Below are 16176 nucleotides of genomic sequence, written 5' to 3' on the forward strand. Positions count from 1 at the left end.
TCCCAGATTCTCCAGTGTCTGATCTCAGTTTATCTATGGTTGGAGTTTTTATTCAGCAGTCTGGGTTTGTTCATCAGTTCTGCAACTGGGGCCAGGTTTAGCTTCCCTCCTGGGTCCCAACACTGATGGCCCTCTCCTCCATCAGGAAACCAGCCACAAAACAGTCCACCACACCTGGTATGGAGGGGCACAGGGCCCCTGGCCACAGGAACTTACAGATTTTGCTGACCTCAGGTGATCCACATATTCCAGACTGTTATACAATGCTTGACTGATCACAGATTTCCCTGAGATGTCTGCTCCACACTGTTCCTGGCTGTCTACTGGCTGCCCCAGAGTAGTAATGAAAACCCACACCTCAGCACTCCACCATCTTGCCCTGCCTCCTCTGTTAATTGTATCTTAAAAAAGAAAGAGAAAGTAAAAATAAAAGACTGAGATTTTAAAAGTACAGGGAAACATATCAAGGACTAATCTGAGGATGACAGTTCTGGGTAGTCCTAGAAATGGAGAAAGGAGTTAAAATAGAGATGCAGATTTCACAAGTTAGAAAACACATCTGAGATGATGATGGCTGCCACCTCCAGTCCCTGATATTACTGCAAAGAGATTCAGCATTCTCTGAATTTGGGGCTTGTTCACTGTTCTGGGAAAATGAGAGGGGAGTTCCTCTCTCACTTTCCCATGGCCTGGGGCTCTGTGTGAGCATCAAGCTCCACTTTCTGGCAGTGACAAGCAGCCTCATCCTCAGGCTGGAGCCCAGTGATGCTCAGGGAGCCTGAGTTGCCAGACTTGGACCTGGAGAAATAACAGGGGTTCCTCAAAAGTTGTTTTCTACTGATATAGATGAGGAGTTTCTGGGCCCTTCCTGGTAATGGTGGGTACCAGTTCATGTCATAACCTCCCCCAATGTTGGTGCTGCTCCCAGAGCATGAGATAGTGACCCTCTGGCCCAAAGCCCCAGACACTGAGGGCAGCTGAGTCAGCACTGCTTGAGCCCAGATTCCTGGAAGTGGGGGAGACACAGAGATGGGGATTTTTTGGTACAGAGATAAAAACATCAAGCAGGGCCCTGTGTTTCCTACCAGAGCCCAATCTTGTCATGAGTGCAGTAAGTGAGGAGGGTGAGCAGGAGAGGGAAGAAAGCCATCTTGGTGACAATTCTGTATATAGCCTTCTGTGTCCCCATAGCTGAGGTAGCTTCCTCCAAATCTCTCCCAGCCCCTCTTCACACTAGGAGAGAATGGAAGGTCCATCCATTCAAGTGAGATTTTCCCAGCTTTCTGATCCTCCACACCAAGTTGTGGGCCAGGCTCCACTGGGTGAGGAAGAGCAGGGGTGTGGGGTGGGCATGGTTGTTTGGGACCCAGGAGTGGGGGAGTTAGAGACTTGTTTTCACTTGGCAGCTATTTGTTGAGAACCAAAGGGTTCCTTCCCTGCCTCCGGAAGCTGACCTGTGTGAGTACCACAGAGATGAACAAGGAGACCCAGGAGACAGGGCCCCCCAAGAACCCAGGGTTTAGTGTTCACCAAGGAGGAGGCAAATCAGGGCAGGCTTTTCACACATGTACTCCCAGTGGTTCTGCCCTTCCTGGGTTGCACAAACAACCCTTCCTGTCTGTCCCCCACCACAGGCAGACCCCTTCCATCTTCTCTCCAAAGTCAAGACCACATCATCTTCTGCTCGGAAGGCGCAGGTACTCCCTTTGACGTTATTGCCTCTGATCAACACAAGACAGCAGAGAGCACCTGAAAAGTCATCCGCTTCCTGCCCTGCTCCCTTCCTCTCTGTCTCTGAAGTACCAAGGCCCTGGCATGAGTCACTGGAGGGAACAGCAGAGGCGAAGGAGGCCCACCTGGATCCTGAGAGGCCTGAGGGCATGGGCTGATATTGGGGTGAGTTGGGCTGGGGGACAGGCTTTGGTTGGGACTTGTGAATGCACCTTGGCCAAAAAGTATTCATGAAAAATGTTAAATGACACCATGTATCCCCATGAACTCACCCTATTTCACATGAAATGTTTCACAGCTTGGTGAGAATTAAAGTTCTTTGTTGTGTTCAAAATTGAATGAGCTGCCAGTTGAGGATCTAGACAAGCATGAAAGGGAAATTAAACTTCCAGCACAAAGAGAAACTGATGTCACAAAACAGGGGATATTGTTCGTAAGAAATGGGAAGTTGTAGCCTGGGGCAGTTTGCCTGTGGGCCCAATTTGGTTGTGCTGAGAGGAGATCCATGGGCCCTAGGGGAAGTTCTGAACCCTAGAGGGCCAAGCGGTCCTTGGAGAGTCAGCTTGACCTGGAGATGAAATCCACATCTGGAATGCATCACCACCCTCCTGAGATAGTCAGTGAACCCAGATGGGTGGGTTTGGCACATAGGAGCAGAGAGGAGAGCAAAAAGGAGGGCGCCATGTCAGAGGGCTCATTCATCAGCCAATCTTTCCTAGGGGAAAGCATAAGGATGTATCTCATATTTTATATTTACTATCTCCAGTGTGAATACACACACATGCACACATATAATGATGCCTTTTTTATTTTGTGGCTCCTGTCAATTTCCTTTGCAATTAATGTTATGTCTATGTATGTATATTACATTGCTATAATAAAATGGTGCAGTAAAAATAACATTTTTATAAGTCTGAAACAACGTGAGCATCTCCTCTGGGTCATGGAGCACAAGTTCCTGAGTCCACACTAGGTTGGATCCATCCTCTCAGAAAAAAGACAGAAGATATTCTAAAGGAGGGGCTGAGGCTAAGACAGGGGGTTGTACCTCATTCCCCACTGACATCTGTCACTCTTGTAATGGTTGCTGTACCACAGAGCACAGTAATACCCAGCCTCATCCTCAGGCTGGGCCCCGTGATGGTAAGAGCAGCTTTGTCTCCAAGGAGGGAGCCTGAGAACCAAGCAGGGACCCCAGGGACCCAGTTGCTGGGATCCCTATCAGACCCCGGGGAGCCTTGTCTGGCTTCTGTTGGACCCAGCTGGCACAGCTACTTGTGGTGACAGCCCCTGTACTGGAGCCACAGTGAGCGTGACTGTCCCTCCAGGAGATACAGGCAGTAAAGTTTCCTGAGTCACCACACCTGGGAAACAGCTCCTGGAAACAGGTGGGACACCTCATGGTCAGGAGAGGAGATGGGGACAGGCAGTTTCTGTGTTGCCTGTCCCCACCCCAAGCCCTGAAAGTCCCTCTGACCTGTGCAGTGAGCCAGAAACATGAGCAGGAGAGGGTCCAGGTCATGGTGGAGATGGCCCCAGGGCTGTGCTTTCCAAGATGACTTGCTCAGAATCAGCTTCCCCAGCTCTCATTATTAACCCCTAAGTCCCTGTTGCAGGGAGGGGCATTCATGCAAATGCACTTCACTCCTGGGAGGACTCAGTATGTTGACATTTATGGTTTATAGTGTGGTTTCCCATCAGTGACCATGTGTTAAGGGTGTTTAAGACCATCTCCCAGCTGTGCTTGCTTTCCCTGGGCCTGGCCCACAACACCATCTGGTATCCATGGGAGTAAGAGCACTGAGGGAAGGCCACCCTCCAGCAGGTCTTTCCTCATACCTCCTCAACTTCTTCCCACACCGTCAGTTTGTAGTTCCCTCAGTAGGTCAAATCCAGACCCTCCCACATTCCAGGCAGGAAATCTGGTGGAGAAATGTTGGGAAGGGGTGGTTTGAGTGTGTATTAGTTAGGGTTCTCTAGGGAAACAGAATCAATGAGAGGTGTCTCTGATTATCAAATTGTAAAAGTGACTCATGCAATTGTGGGTATGCCCAAGTCCAAATTCTGTAGAGCAGTCAGCAAGCTGTCAACTCCAAAGAAGATGTCCAATGAACTCCTCAGGAAATGAACCAGCAACTTCAACAAAGTCCTCAGGAAATGAACTGGAATCTTTGATGAACATGTTCAATGAACTCCTCAGGAAACAAACTGGCAACTTCAACAAACTCCTCAGGAAATGCTTCACTGGGCAGCCAAAGAAGAAGTGAAGGTTCTCTATCTGTCTTGCTTATAAGTCTTCAACTGATTAATTGGATTAAATCCAGCCAATTGCATTCTCTCATTGTGGAAGGCATGCCCTTTGGTGAGTCATCAGTCACAGCTGCAGTCAATTGACTGATGATTTAATAAACCAGCCTGTTGGTTTATTAACCAGCCTCAAACGTCCTCACAGCAATTGTTAGGCCAGTGTTTACTTGACCAGACAGCTGGGTACTATCACCTGGCCAAGTTGACACATGAACCCAACCATCACAGAGTGCTTCAAGGCTCCCTCTGTTCTTAACTCCAAACCCCACCACAGCCACCTCATGTGAGTAGAGCTGGGGCTGTCCTGGTGCCTTAACTCAGGTTCCCCAGGAGCCCAGCTAACCACACACCTGTCTAGGCACCTGGGCAGTGACTGCCCCCGGGTCAGAGGCTTGGTCTTTCCAGGACCCTGCATCACAGCAGAATGTATTTTTTAAATTGAAATATAATTCATATGTCATAACATTCAACCTTTTAAATTGCACCATTTGGTGGTTTTTAGTATACTCTCAAGGTTGTATCATAATCATGTCTCTCTAACTCCAGAACATAATGACCCATTATCTTTTATTTCCCAGTCCCACTTCTCTGCACACACAACCACTTATCTAATTTCTGTCTGAATAAATTTGTCCCTGCAGAACCAGAGATTATGTTGGTTTTTGTGAGTGTCTGCTTTTGGTGATCATATTTTTGAGATTCACCCACATTGAAGCATATATCAGTAAACCATTCCAATTTATGGCTGAGCAATTTCCTGTTTATGGATACTGCAATGGTTCTCATTTATTATTTGAAGGACACAAGGGTCATTTTCATAATAGGGCTATTATGAATGAGGCTGCTGATACCATACTTCTGTAGGTTTTTGAGTGGTCACATGATTTTAATCCTCTTTATATTATACTTTGGAGTGAAATCACTGAGTCATATAATAACCACATACTTAATTTTTTGAGGAAGAGATAAACTCTATACCAAAGCAAGGGCATCTCACATTGCCAACATCATTGAATGAGGGCTCCAAGAACCCCACAAACTAGAGATGTGGAGAACAGATAAACAAAATCACTCCTCTTTTTGCCTGGAGCTTATGGTGTGAGGTGGCATCTCATTGTGGTTTTGGTTTGCATTTCCCTAATGGCAAATGGAGTTGAGCATCTTTTGAAGTGTCATTGTGAAGACGTGCTCCTTGTGTCCTCAGGACCCTTCTGCAGAGGACAAGCAGAGGTCTACTGGCCCCTGTCACCCTTATGAGCCTTCCATGCCCTGAGGAGTGGGTGTTCTCCATCCAAATTCATCCTGGGGCTGGTTCTTGCTAAGACCCCCAAAGAATGACTATACAAGAAACCAAGAGTGTCCACTAGGTGATCCCCCTCAGCCAGGCAGAAGCTAACACTGAGAGGATGATCTGGGTATCAGAATATCTCTGTTAATAACAATTAATCAGAATTCTATACATAGAAAATCAGACCCCACAAGCAGGAGAGTCCCACTCCCCTGCCATCACTGAAGGCCAGGATGTGTCACAGAGCAAATGCTTGCTGCCCAAAATGCACAGAGTCCAATAACATGACATCAGGATTTTGAGGAAAGAAAGAATTTTATTGTGAGTTTGGCTGGAAAGGAGAGAGGAGGCAAGGCTAAAATCTGTCTCCCTGACCTGAGAATTTATGGGAGTTTTATGGGATGGGAACAGAGGTGGTGACAATGATAGGATTTGGGTTGGCATATTCTGCTTGGTTGTTCATAGCAGTGTTTATAGATGGTAGCGATATGCCTTTGGGGAGAATCTTCCTTGGTAAGGAACCCCTCATATTTTAAAAGCCTCCAATGTCTCCTCATCCTTGTAATCTTGGTAGTGAGGGAGGTGATTTCTGTTCCTGGTGCCTCAAATGTCATTTAAAGTATGAATCAGTGTTTTCTGTGCATGCTCAGATTTTATAACCTGCAGTTAAACAAGCTCAGAAGAAAAGGTAAAAGGAACAGATGACATCATCTCAAACTGGTTTTCTCCTGTCATGATTTAAGATGGAGGCAGCAGATCCACAGTTGTGGGGTCTCCAGATATCTCAGGACTTAGAGGACAGGGGGTGACTGTAAGGTAGTTTGGTTCAAAACATGGGCAATGATGCCAAATGGGCAAATATCAAAGAAAAGTTTTATTTGAGAGATGTCTCAGGGCAGACCCTGGGGGCAGAAAGGATGCTCAGAGGGGAAAGTGCACAGTTGGTTGGTGGGATTTCATTTTATAGGGCTTTTTGCCAATCAGGAGGTTACATGGTGTAAGATATGTGAACTTTGGCCAATAGAGGGTTGCACATAGTTTATCCTGTAACTTTGGCAATGCCTGTTTTGTGCATTTGAACAAGAGAGGTGATGGGGGAGGGAATACATTTGTGAGGGAAATGGAGGGGGATAGTGATGGTTGAGAACAAAGAAAGTGGTGTGAAAATCGGGAAAGGGAGGGGGCAGCAACATAAGGCATGGCCTGATCTGCAGCCTGGTTTTGTAAAACAGGGAAATGGGGGATGGGCCCAGGGGCCAGGGCCCAGACCTAACAATCCAGACTTCTCTTATTATATTTTTCTGGGGGCCTGGGGTGGGGATCAATTTCCCATATCGCTTCTTGCTGACCAGGGGCATGGAGATGCCCCTAGCAGTAATCTTGTGGCAGAGTCTGGTAGTGATGAGCTTGCTGCACAAGGAGTCTGCTGCCAACAGTTTGGTTGTTGTCTGGATGGTTCTATGAATGAAATTTACTAGAAGCCATGTGAGGCAGGTCCCCTCAAGTGAAGAAAAAGACAAGATTAGTATTAAAGGGGTTAAAAGGGGTATAAGGGTCATTAAACAGTGAAGAGAAGAAAAGAAACTTTGCTAGACTGTTTATGGAACTTGTTTATTTTTATGGCTTTTTTTTTTTTTTTTGGTTGCTATACTTAATGCTGCTATATTTTTAATGGGACTTTTATGCTTTTGCTTTGGCAGACAGCTTAATACTTGAATTTGAGCATCTAATGCTGGAGTTTGAGACTTTTTGTTTACTCCCACTATGGGACAGGTTTTAGAGGAGAGAGGGCTGGAGTGAGAGGTTAAGACAGAATGGGTGGTTTTAGTAGTAATTTAAATATTAATGGTCTTACCCATCACATCAAGAGACATCTGGGGCTTGATGATCTTGATGTTCTTTGGTGAGATTTAGGGAGCTATTTGCCCTGGGCCCCTTTATTCCTGGTCAGGGGTGGCCAGCAGGGCTTTTGGAGAGGTCTTGCTGCCCCTTGGGGGCTCAGTGTTCTGGCTTCCCCAGCATGGACAGGGCCCTGCAGGTTTTCCATTCCCAGGGTTTTTTTTTTCCATCCTTGGGGGCACTTTCATCTTCACTGCCCTGTGTTTCTGCATTGATGACAGGTTTCCAGTGGTTTCTGCTTCCAAGTGACTTTGAGGTGTTTGAGGTGACTAATTACCATTTACAGTTAAAGCTATGAGCCTTGCCTTATTCTGGTCCCTCCTTGCTCTCTTCCCTTTAGTCTGGTTCCAGTTATTAAAGACAGCAAAGCCTTTATTTATAAGGTTATTTATAGGTATTCAAGGTTCTGAGGATATTTGTTGCAGTTTTCTTTTTATGTTTGAAGCTGACTGTCCTATAAAGTAGGTTTTAATATGCCTTGTTTTTCTCAGATTCTGGGTTTATATTGGTAAATATTTACAGGCTAAATAATACATTTTTTATACTTTTTATTAGACAAGTAATTATATGGTCTCTTGCTTTCAGATTTTGTCATTCCCTCTGATAATTTTAGACAGTTTGTGTTAGGCACAGCTTCAGTCCCAGCCCTACACTGTGTGGGCTCTTTCCTTTGCAATTTATTTGCATGTTCTTGGGCCTTTGCTTAGATTCTTTGCTTTTTTGGAGGGAGTGCAGCAGGAGAAAAGAATAATGAGTGCTTTCCCAAGTAAACATAAATTTAGGCTAGATTTTTGAACTTTTCTATAAATTTGGAGGGGTTTTTAGAAAAATTTCTCAGTTGTTTTTATACTATGCCATCTTTGTTACAGAAAAAGGGATATGGAGTTTTTTTGACTTTTTATATTTTTATTTGCTATAGGTTTGATGGGTTCAACAGCTAGGTTTAGGGGATTTTATTTTTGAGACTTTTGAAGTTTTAAGTTGTGGAGATTTGACTAACAAAGTATTTGCTTCTTTTTCCTGATATAAAAGGATTTATTTTTTATTTTGCCTTTAACATGACATACTTTATAAGCTTCCATTTTGCCTTTAAAATAATACATTTTACAAGCTTCCCTTATGGTTCTGCCCTGACAGAGGATTATAAACATTGGATTTACATAATTTTAGACCATCCCCCCTTTTTTATATAAAAAATGATTTAATTAGCATATGGTGTTGAAGCCAAGAGTGCCATTTTATAGTTACTTTCCTCCTTTCTAATTTGTTCTGGGGTAAGCATCATTAAAATAAAGGATGCAGACCACAGCCTGCTGTGGAAAATTTTATTTCCAGGTTTTTCTTTCTTAATTAGTGTGTATAAAGATTTTAAAGTTCATACTAAATGCAGTATAAATTTTTTAATATCTTAATAAACTAAGAAAAGCTATTGTTTAGGAGTAAGTAGTGTGGGATAATTTTATATTTTAACAACAACAGCTGAAGAAATAGCTTTAGTTTTACTTAACCAGACAATACCCATGTACTTGATAGAGTAGTTAGGGTCTGTTGGAGGTTTTTATATTTTTAAATTTTGAAGCACAGCAAATGTTCATTGTTGTTTTTCCCATGTGAAGGTGGTTGAAGTTTGGTTGGAGGAATTTAAAAATATGCTAAATAACATTTTAGTAAGGTTTAACATAAAGTTAAATTGGCTTGAGTATTTAATAGTTATTTTCCAGGTACTATTAGGTTTTTTCATTGCCTAAACAGGGCTATTAAATAGCTCTGGTAATTTATACTGATATACTTTTACAGGACATTTTGGGAAGGCACTTTTGATTAGGAGGTTCTGTTAGGGCAGTGACAGCTGTTCAGCCCTTTTTCCTTCTTGGGGATTAGGTTTGAATTTTCTCTGTTTTAACCATTTGTTGGATTAGAGATTGAACATGCTTACTTTTTTTCAGTTTTAAATTTCCAGCTAAACAGGGGTTTATATTTTAGGGTTTTAGTTAGGGGAAGCTGGGATACATTTAACTTGCTCTTTGGCAGACTGCCACATAGGCTGGTAAGGTTTTTTGTAGCTGGACACACAGATTTTAAGAATGGGCAGGTTATTGCTGCAGTAGCCTAGTAGCGCTTTTTTTTTATGCAATTTTACTAGTCCTGCTTAGAGCACAGATTCTGCCCTGATCAGTTAAAATATTTAGAGCCATTCTATTTTGTAAGATTATTTTTTTAAGTGGTGAGGTTTCATTATTAAGTCATGATATTGCTAGTTTTTGCCATTTTGCAATTTTGATTACAGAAATAAATTTATCTTTCCACAAATTTTCTGCAACTATCTGTATTTATTGTTAGGTTTTGTCCCACATTTTTATTTTGAAACAACCAGTTATTTAGGATAAAACTACTTTTTTTTCCTTCTAATAAAAACATCCTTTTTACCTTTTATACTTGTTACTAAATAATGTTGGAAACAGTTTTTAAGCAAGCATTTTACAGCATACTATTACTATTAAAATTAAACTTGTTAGAATAATGTTTAATAATTAAAACATTACAGTTTATTCATTATTGAAACAGTAATACAACATTTTTAACAAGAATTGGTAGTTCATGTAAGCATTAACTTGCTGAGTGGTTTAGCAATATATAAGCTGAGATTTTGTTAGAAGATAGAAGAGTTTTAGGTGAGGGGATTTTTGTGTTGTATATTTTAGGGTTGGCAAGAGAGAGAGAGAAAGGGAAAGAAGGAGTATTTGTAGGGTTTGTTGAAGATGTATTGACTAAAGACAGAAGGAAGATGCTTGATACAGTTTTGGGAGGAGGAATGAGTATTTGAACTTTTAATTCAGTATGTTTTTGCTAGGCTTGGCATGGGGCAATGTGGAAGGATAAGAAAAGATTGTGTAAATCCATGTTGTTAAGTGAACAGGATAGATGTGGGAGAGCAGAGTAAGTGGTCCTTTTGTGTGTAGGAAACAAAATTGGCTTATCTGGGTGACGCAAGTAAGATGGCAACGGCAACTTAACTGACTCCATTGCTCACGCTCTCGTAATTGAGCTTTTGTGAGTCCATCCTTCCCACAGGCCGCCTCTCGCGGACGGGAACTGGTCGCTGGTCTGGCCTGGGGGCGGAGGGTTTCCCAGAGGCGCGGCGCTGCCACCCGGGCCGTGTGAACCCTGGCCGCCCTTCGTCTAGAGTGGGGCGGGGGAGTGCGCTGGCAGCACCCGCCCGAGAATACCAGCTTTGCTCACCTACTGCGTGTCTGATTTGTGAGTGAAAATCCAAAGGAAGACAGTTGTCCACTGAGCTATTAACAATGCAACCACAGTGCTGTCATTTTGAGCATCACGCTCATGACTTTGTTAAGGATGGGCTTGTGTGAACACAAATTTCTGTGATAGGAGTTAATATCCTTCAAAGATGTAGCAGTAGACTTCACCCAGGAAGAGTGGGCATTGCTAGACACATTCCAGAGACAACTGTTCAGAGAAGTGATGCTGGAGAATATCAGTCATCTGGTCTCAGTGGACATTGAAATTGCTTGTAAAAAGCAAGAGATGATATTGATGCAACTTATATACAGCAATGACAATTCTGAGGATGCATCACTGATTTCTCAGACTCAGAAGAATTCTTTCAAATGTAATTATTTGCAAGAAGATTCCACTCTCAGATCCACAGTGATTCAACATGCATTAATTCCCATGAGAAAGAAACCATCTTCAGGCAAGCCACTTGGAAAAGTCCTCAGTGACCAGTCATCTTGTAAAAACTTGAGCAGATTCACACTGCAAGTAAATCTTATGAATGCCATCAAAATGCTATGGCCTTTATTAAAAACACTGGCCAAAAACAATACGGTAGAAATCAAAGTGGAGATAAGCCATATGAATGCTTTCTATGTGGGAAATCATTCTTTGGATTTATTTACTTTAGATGGCATGAGAGAGCACACACTGGAGAACAACCTGATGAATGTAACCTATCTGGAAAAGCCTTCAATCTTCTAATCTTCAACACAATAAGAGAACTCACTCTGAAGACAAACCCTATGAATGCATTACATGTGGGAAAGCCTTCATTCATTATTCTACCCTTAGAGTACATGAGAGAACACACACTGGAGAAAAACCCTATGAATGCCATGTTTGTCAGAAGTCCTTCAGCCGGTCTTATTATCTTAGACATCATGGGAGAACACACACTGGAGGAAAATTGTATGAGTGCCATATATGTGGGAAAGCTTTCAATGATCTGGCCTCACTTGACATGAGAGAACTCACACTGGAGAAGAACCCTGTGAATGCCATACCTGTGGGAAAGCCTTCATTAATATCTATGCCTCAGATGACATGAGAGAACACACACTGGAGAGAAACCCTTATGAATGCTGTACATGCAGGAAAGCCTTCATAGATTTTTCTACCCTCATATGACATGAGAGAACACAGTAGAGAATCCCGATCGATGCCATATGTGTGATGAAGCCTTAATTTGATATTCTTATTTCAAACATGAGCCGTCTACTATGGGACTCACCCTTGGCAAGACTGTTGCTGTAAAGGAGATGGTAGGCCCACCTATAACTGTACATAAGATCCTCCTCCTGAATACCTTTTTGCTCAGATGTGGCCCTCTCTCTCTAGCTAAGCTAACTTGGCAGGTGAAATTAGTGCTCTCCCCACTATGTAGGATCTGTTAATCTCCCTGGCAACATGGAATAGGACTCCCAAGGAGGAATCTAGACCTGGTATTCTGGGATGGAGACCATCTTCTTGACCAAAAGGGGGATGTGAAAGGAGATGAAATAAGCTATAGTGACAGAGAGATTCCAAAAAGAGGTGAGAGGTCACTCTGGTGGGCAGTCTTACACACAATATAGACAGCCATTTTTAGGTTCTAATGAATTGGAATAGCTAGCAGTAAATACCTGAAACTACCAAATTACAACCAAGAACCCATGAATCTTGAAGATGATTGTATAAAAATGTAGCTTATGAGGGGTGACAATGTGATTGGGAAATCCATATGGACCACACTCCCCTTTATCTGGTGTATGGATTGATGAATAGGAAAATGGGGACAAAAAATAAAAATAAAAACACCCAGTGTTTTTTTAAAAAAAAAAAAAAAAAAAAAAATTGGCTTATCTGCTAGTGAGAGAGACTGTTGCATGGCCTTTTGAGGTTTTTGATCACCTTTAGTTTTCTGATGCTACTTCCAGGAGTTTTGGGAGGTTCAAGTTGGGGGGTTTCAGAGTGGGTATGGCCCTGAAGGGGGTTGGGGATTTGGGCATTACTTAGTCCAGTGCCTGAGCTGTTTGCATTTAAAACAGGCTCCTGGCATTATTTATCTTTAGTGAATTTTTAAGTTCTTATTGTTAAAGACTTTAAAGCCTAGATCAGTTAGCTTTCTCTTTGAATAGTGGGGTTTCCTGCTGGGCTGTTTGCATTCTCTCCCAGCACTGTGGTTGCTTTCATTGGCTAATTATTAGGCTCCTGTTTATATGAGGTGTCTGCATGAGTCTGAGATGCTACGTATACTCATTCCTGCTTTTTGGGGTGAGGCAGGTAGAGAGAATGAATTAAAAAGATCTTGCTAGGTGAGGTTGTAGGGTAGAGTAAGGTATTGAAATTCTTTAAGAAATTGGGTAGGGTGAGTAGAGTATGAGCCTAGGTGTTTTTTAATTTCAGAAAGGTCAGAGAGAGAGAAGAGAACATAGACACAGATGTGCCCTCTGGTTCAGACACTTCTTGCAAAGGGAGGATAGGCTGAGGAGCTTTTAAAGGACACTTGAAATAGGCAAGTGAATTAAGAGAAGAGGCTTTTTGGGAAGGGGAGATCTGAAAAGAATTTGGCAGGTGAAGCAGGAGGAGCAGGGGTGGGTGTGTCTGAGGCTTTTCTCAAAGAAAACTTGGACATACGGAACTTTATTTTGCCATTCCTTTGACAGAATCTGTCAAGGTTAGTGAGAATTTGGGAAGCTAAATTTTCATTCTCAGGCCACTTAGAGCTATTGTTTAATTTATATTGGGGTCTGACAGTATTGCAGTGATAAATGAGCCATTTGGGCTTAAAGCTTATGCTTAATTGACCCTGTGATTTTATGAGGCAACCTAAGGGGGTGTCCCATGGTGGGATGGAGGATGTGTTGCCCATAAGGAGGCCTGAGGGGAGCTTGAGAGAGAAAGAATGAACTTTAAAGCCCAGTGGGCATGAGGTGAACAACACAGGCATCCCTGTGAGTTGCCCTCAAGGTCCAGATAAGGGAAATATTCCCAGACAGAACTGGGAGGAGGGGGCATCCCCACCACCTCCTGGTGCTGGGGTTCAGCAGCTTGCAGTGAATTTCTCTGTTAGGATTTTCAGTGCAGCAGGGGAAGAGAAATTCAGGGCATATGCAAATTACTCCCAGGCTGGATAATTAGTTGGTGTTGTTTAAATGGCAATGGCAAGGCACTTTACCTAGTCTTCCCTGGGTTTTGGCAACAAATAGAAAGTAGTTTGGTTCAAAAGATGGGCAATGAAGCCAAAAGGGCAGGTAACAAAGAAAAGTTTTATTTGAGAGAAGCCTCAGGGAAGCCCCACCAGCAGAAAGGCTGCCCAGAGGGGAAAGCACACAGTCGGGTGGAGGGATTTCCTTTTATAGGGACTTTTGTCAGTTAGGAGGTTACACAGTGTCTTGAACATGTAGGGTATATGACTTTTGCCCAATAGGGGATTACACATGGTTTATCTTGTAACTTTGGCAATGCCTGTTTTTGGACTCAAACAGGAGAGATGGGGGAGAGAGGGAACAACCTGGTGGGTCACAGTGGGGGAATGGAAGGGTGTGCAGTGATGGGCTTGAATGGAGGCAGGGAGGCAGTGGCATGAAATGGGGAAGAGGGACCACATATGGCGTGGTCTGATTTGCAGCCTGGGTTTGCAAAACAGAGAGATGGGGGAGGGGCCTAGGGCCCAAACCTCACACATCCCTTGTCCTAAAATACTTTTATCTTGCAATCAAAGTGTTTATTTAATATTTGTGTACTTATTTTTGTCTCCCTATGAAATTAGATTACAGAGTCCTTGGTGGCAGAGACTCTCACTTGGCTTTGTTTCACTGGTAGTTTCCCTTATTTTAATTTTATTTAATAAATTCACACATTTTATTATAAAATATTTCAAACACACAGAAACATTGAAGAGATTTACTGGTGAGCACCTAAATATCCACATCACAGATTCTAAAATTGTTAACAATTAATTATATTAATTTCATTACCTATGTGCCTACTGATCCATTAATCATTGGATGTTGGATCAACTTATCCTTTTATGTCATTCCCTTCTCTTCTCCCTATTCAAGTCCACCCTCAAGGATGACCTCTTCAGAGAATGCATTGTTTAGCAGCCCTACCTTAAACAAACTTCCTGTCTACTGTGAAATCCCTTCATTCTATGCTAATTAACGTGTCCTTTGTGTGTTAATTTTCCATGTGCTTACAACTTGTTTCTCTAAATCAGTTGTTCTCAATCTACCTGCAGTGAATTGGCAATGCCTGGAGACACTTCTGGTTGCCAAAAGTTGGGGAGAGGTGATTTACTTGCATCTATTGGGTAGGAGCAATAGATTCTGTTAATCATCCTAAAATGCACGAGGCAGTCCCACACAACAAAGAATTATCTGTCAATTGTGCAGCAGTGAGGAAACAATGTATGAAATAAAGTATAAGCCCCCTAGGACAGCAAAAAGAATGACCTCCCCAGCAACATGCAGTCAACACAATATCTGCACAAAATCCATTCCCTGCTGGGTAAGCCAACTTGCATCAATCAGTTTCTTTTGGATGCTCCCAGTTTAGCTAGTAAATGCCCACATCCCAGGAAAGCCAGGATTTTTTCACCTTAATCAGAGGTTCCAGTGTTGCAAAGTAAACAACATTGAAGTACTAACTTGGAAAATTACCAGCATGAGTATCAGGTAGATGAATAGATTGAGAGTGACCAGTCACATGCTCTCCCATCATAATTCATTATTCTCATGCATAAATCAATTATCTAAGACATTGTTCTAGAACATATACAAAAACATATTGTGGATAATTCATGACTCTTGGCCTGAGTAGGTACTAAAATGGTCAATTATTTTTATTCTGTTTTATTGAGATATAGTCACATACCATACAATCATACATGGTGCACAATCAACTGTTCACAGTATAATCATATAGTTGTGCATTCATTACCTCAATCTATTTTTGAACATTTTCCTTATACCAGAAAGAATCAGAATAAGAATAAAAGATAAAAATAAAAAAGAACACCCAAATCATCCCCCCCATCCTACCCTATTTTTCATGTAGTTTTTCTCCCCATTTATCTATTCATCCATCTATACACTGGATAAAGGGAGTGTGATCCACAAGGTTTTCACAATCACACCATCATCCCTTGTAATCTATATTTTTATACAATCATCTTCAAGAGTCAAGGCTACCAGGTTGGAGTTTGGTAGTTTCAGATATTTATTTCTGGCTATTCCAATACATTAAAACCTAAGAAGTGTTATCTTTATAGTGCATAAGAATGTCCACCAGAGTGACCTCTCAACTCCATTTGAAATCTCTCAGCCACTGAAACTTTGTTTCCTTTTGCATCCCCTTTTGGTCATGAAGATGTTCTCAATCCCATGATGCTAGGTCCAGATTCATCCCTGGGAGTCATATCCTGCATTGCAAGGGAGATTTACACCCCTAGGAGTCAGGTCCCACATAGGTAGAAGGGCAGTGATATCACCTGCAAAGGTGGCTTAGTTAGAGAGAGAGGGCCATATCTGACCAACAAAGAGGCATTTGGGGAGACTTTTAGGCACAATTAAAAGCAGGTTTAGCCTCTCCTTTGCAGTAACAAGCTTCATAGGGGCAAGCCCCAAGACAGAGAGCTTAGCATGTGAAGCCATCAGTCCCCAGTGTTTGGA

General features: G+C 42.5%; 1 protein-coding gene and 1 pseudogene across 1 annotated transcript in view; both read left to right on the forward strand.

Annotated features, from left to right (window-relative positions):
* Positions 1-2649, forward strand: part of LOC119511435 (myosin heavy chain IB-like) — a 38777-nt gene extending 36128 nt beyond the window's left edge. Inside the window, exon 5 of the mRNA XM_037805798.1 lies at positions 1635-2649. The gene's annotated coding sequence lies outside the window, so the exon portion shown is untranslated. The remainder of the gene's footprint in view (positions 1-1634) is intronic.
* A 162-nt stretch (positions 2650-2811) lies between these two features.
* Positions 2812-11650, forward strand: LOC119511436 (annotated as a pseudogene).
* Positions 11651-16176: the final 4526 nt, after the last annotated feature.

Source organism: Choloepus didactylus, chromosome 16 (genome assembly GCF_015220235.1).
Source record: "Choloepus didactylus isolate mChoDid1 chromosome 16, mChoDid1.pri, whole genome shotgun sequence".
Classification (NCBI taxonomy): Eukaryota; Metazoa; Chordata; class Mammalia; order Pilosa; family Megalonychidae; genus Choloepus; species Choloepus didactylus.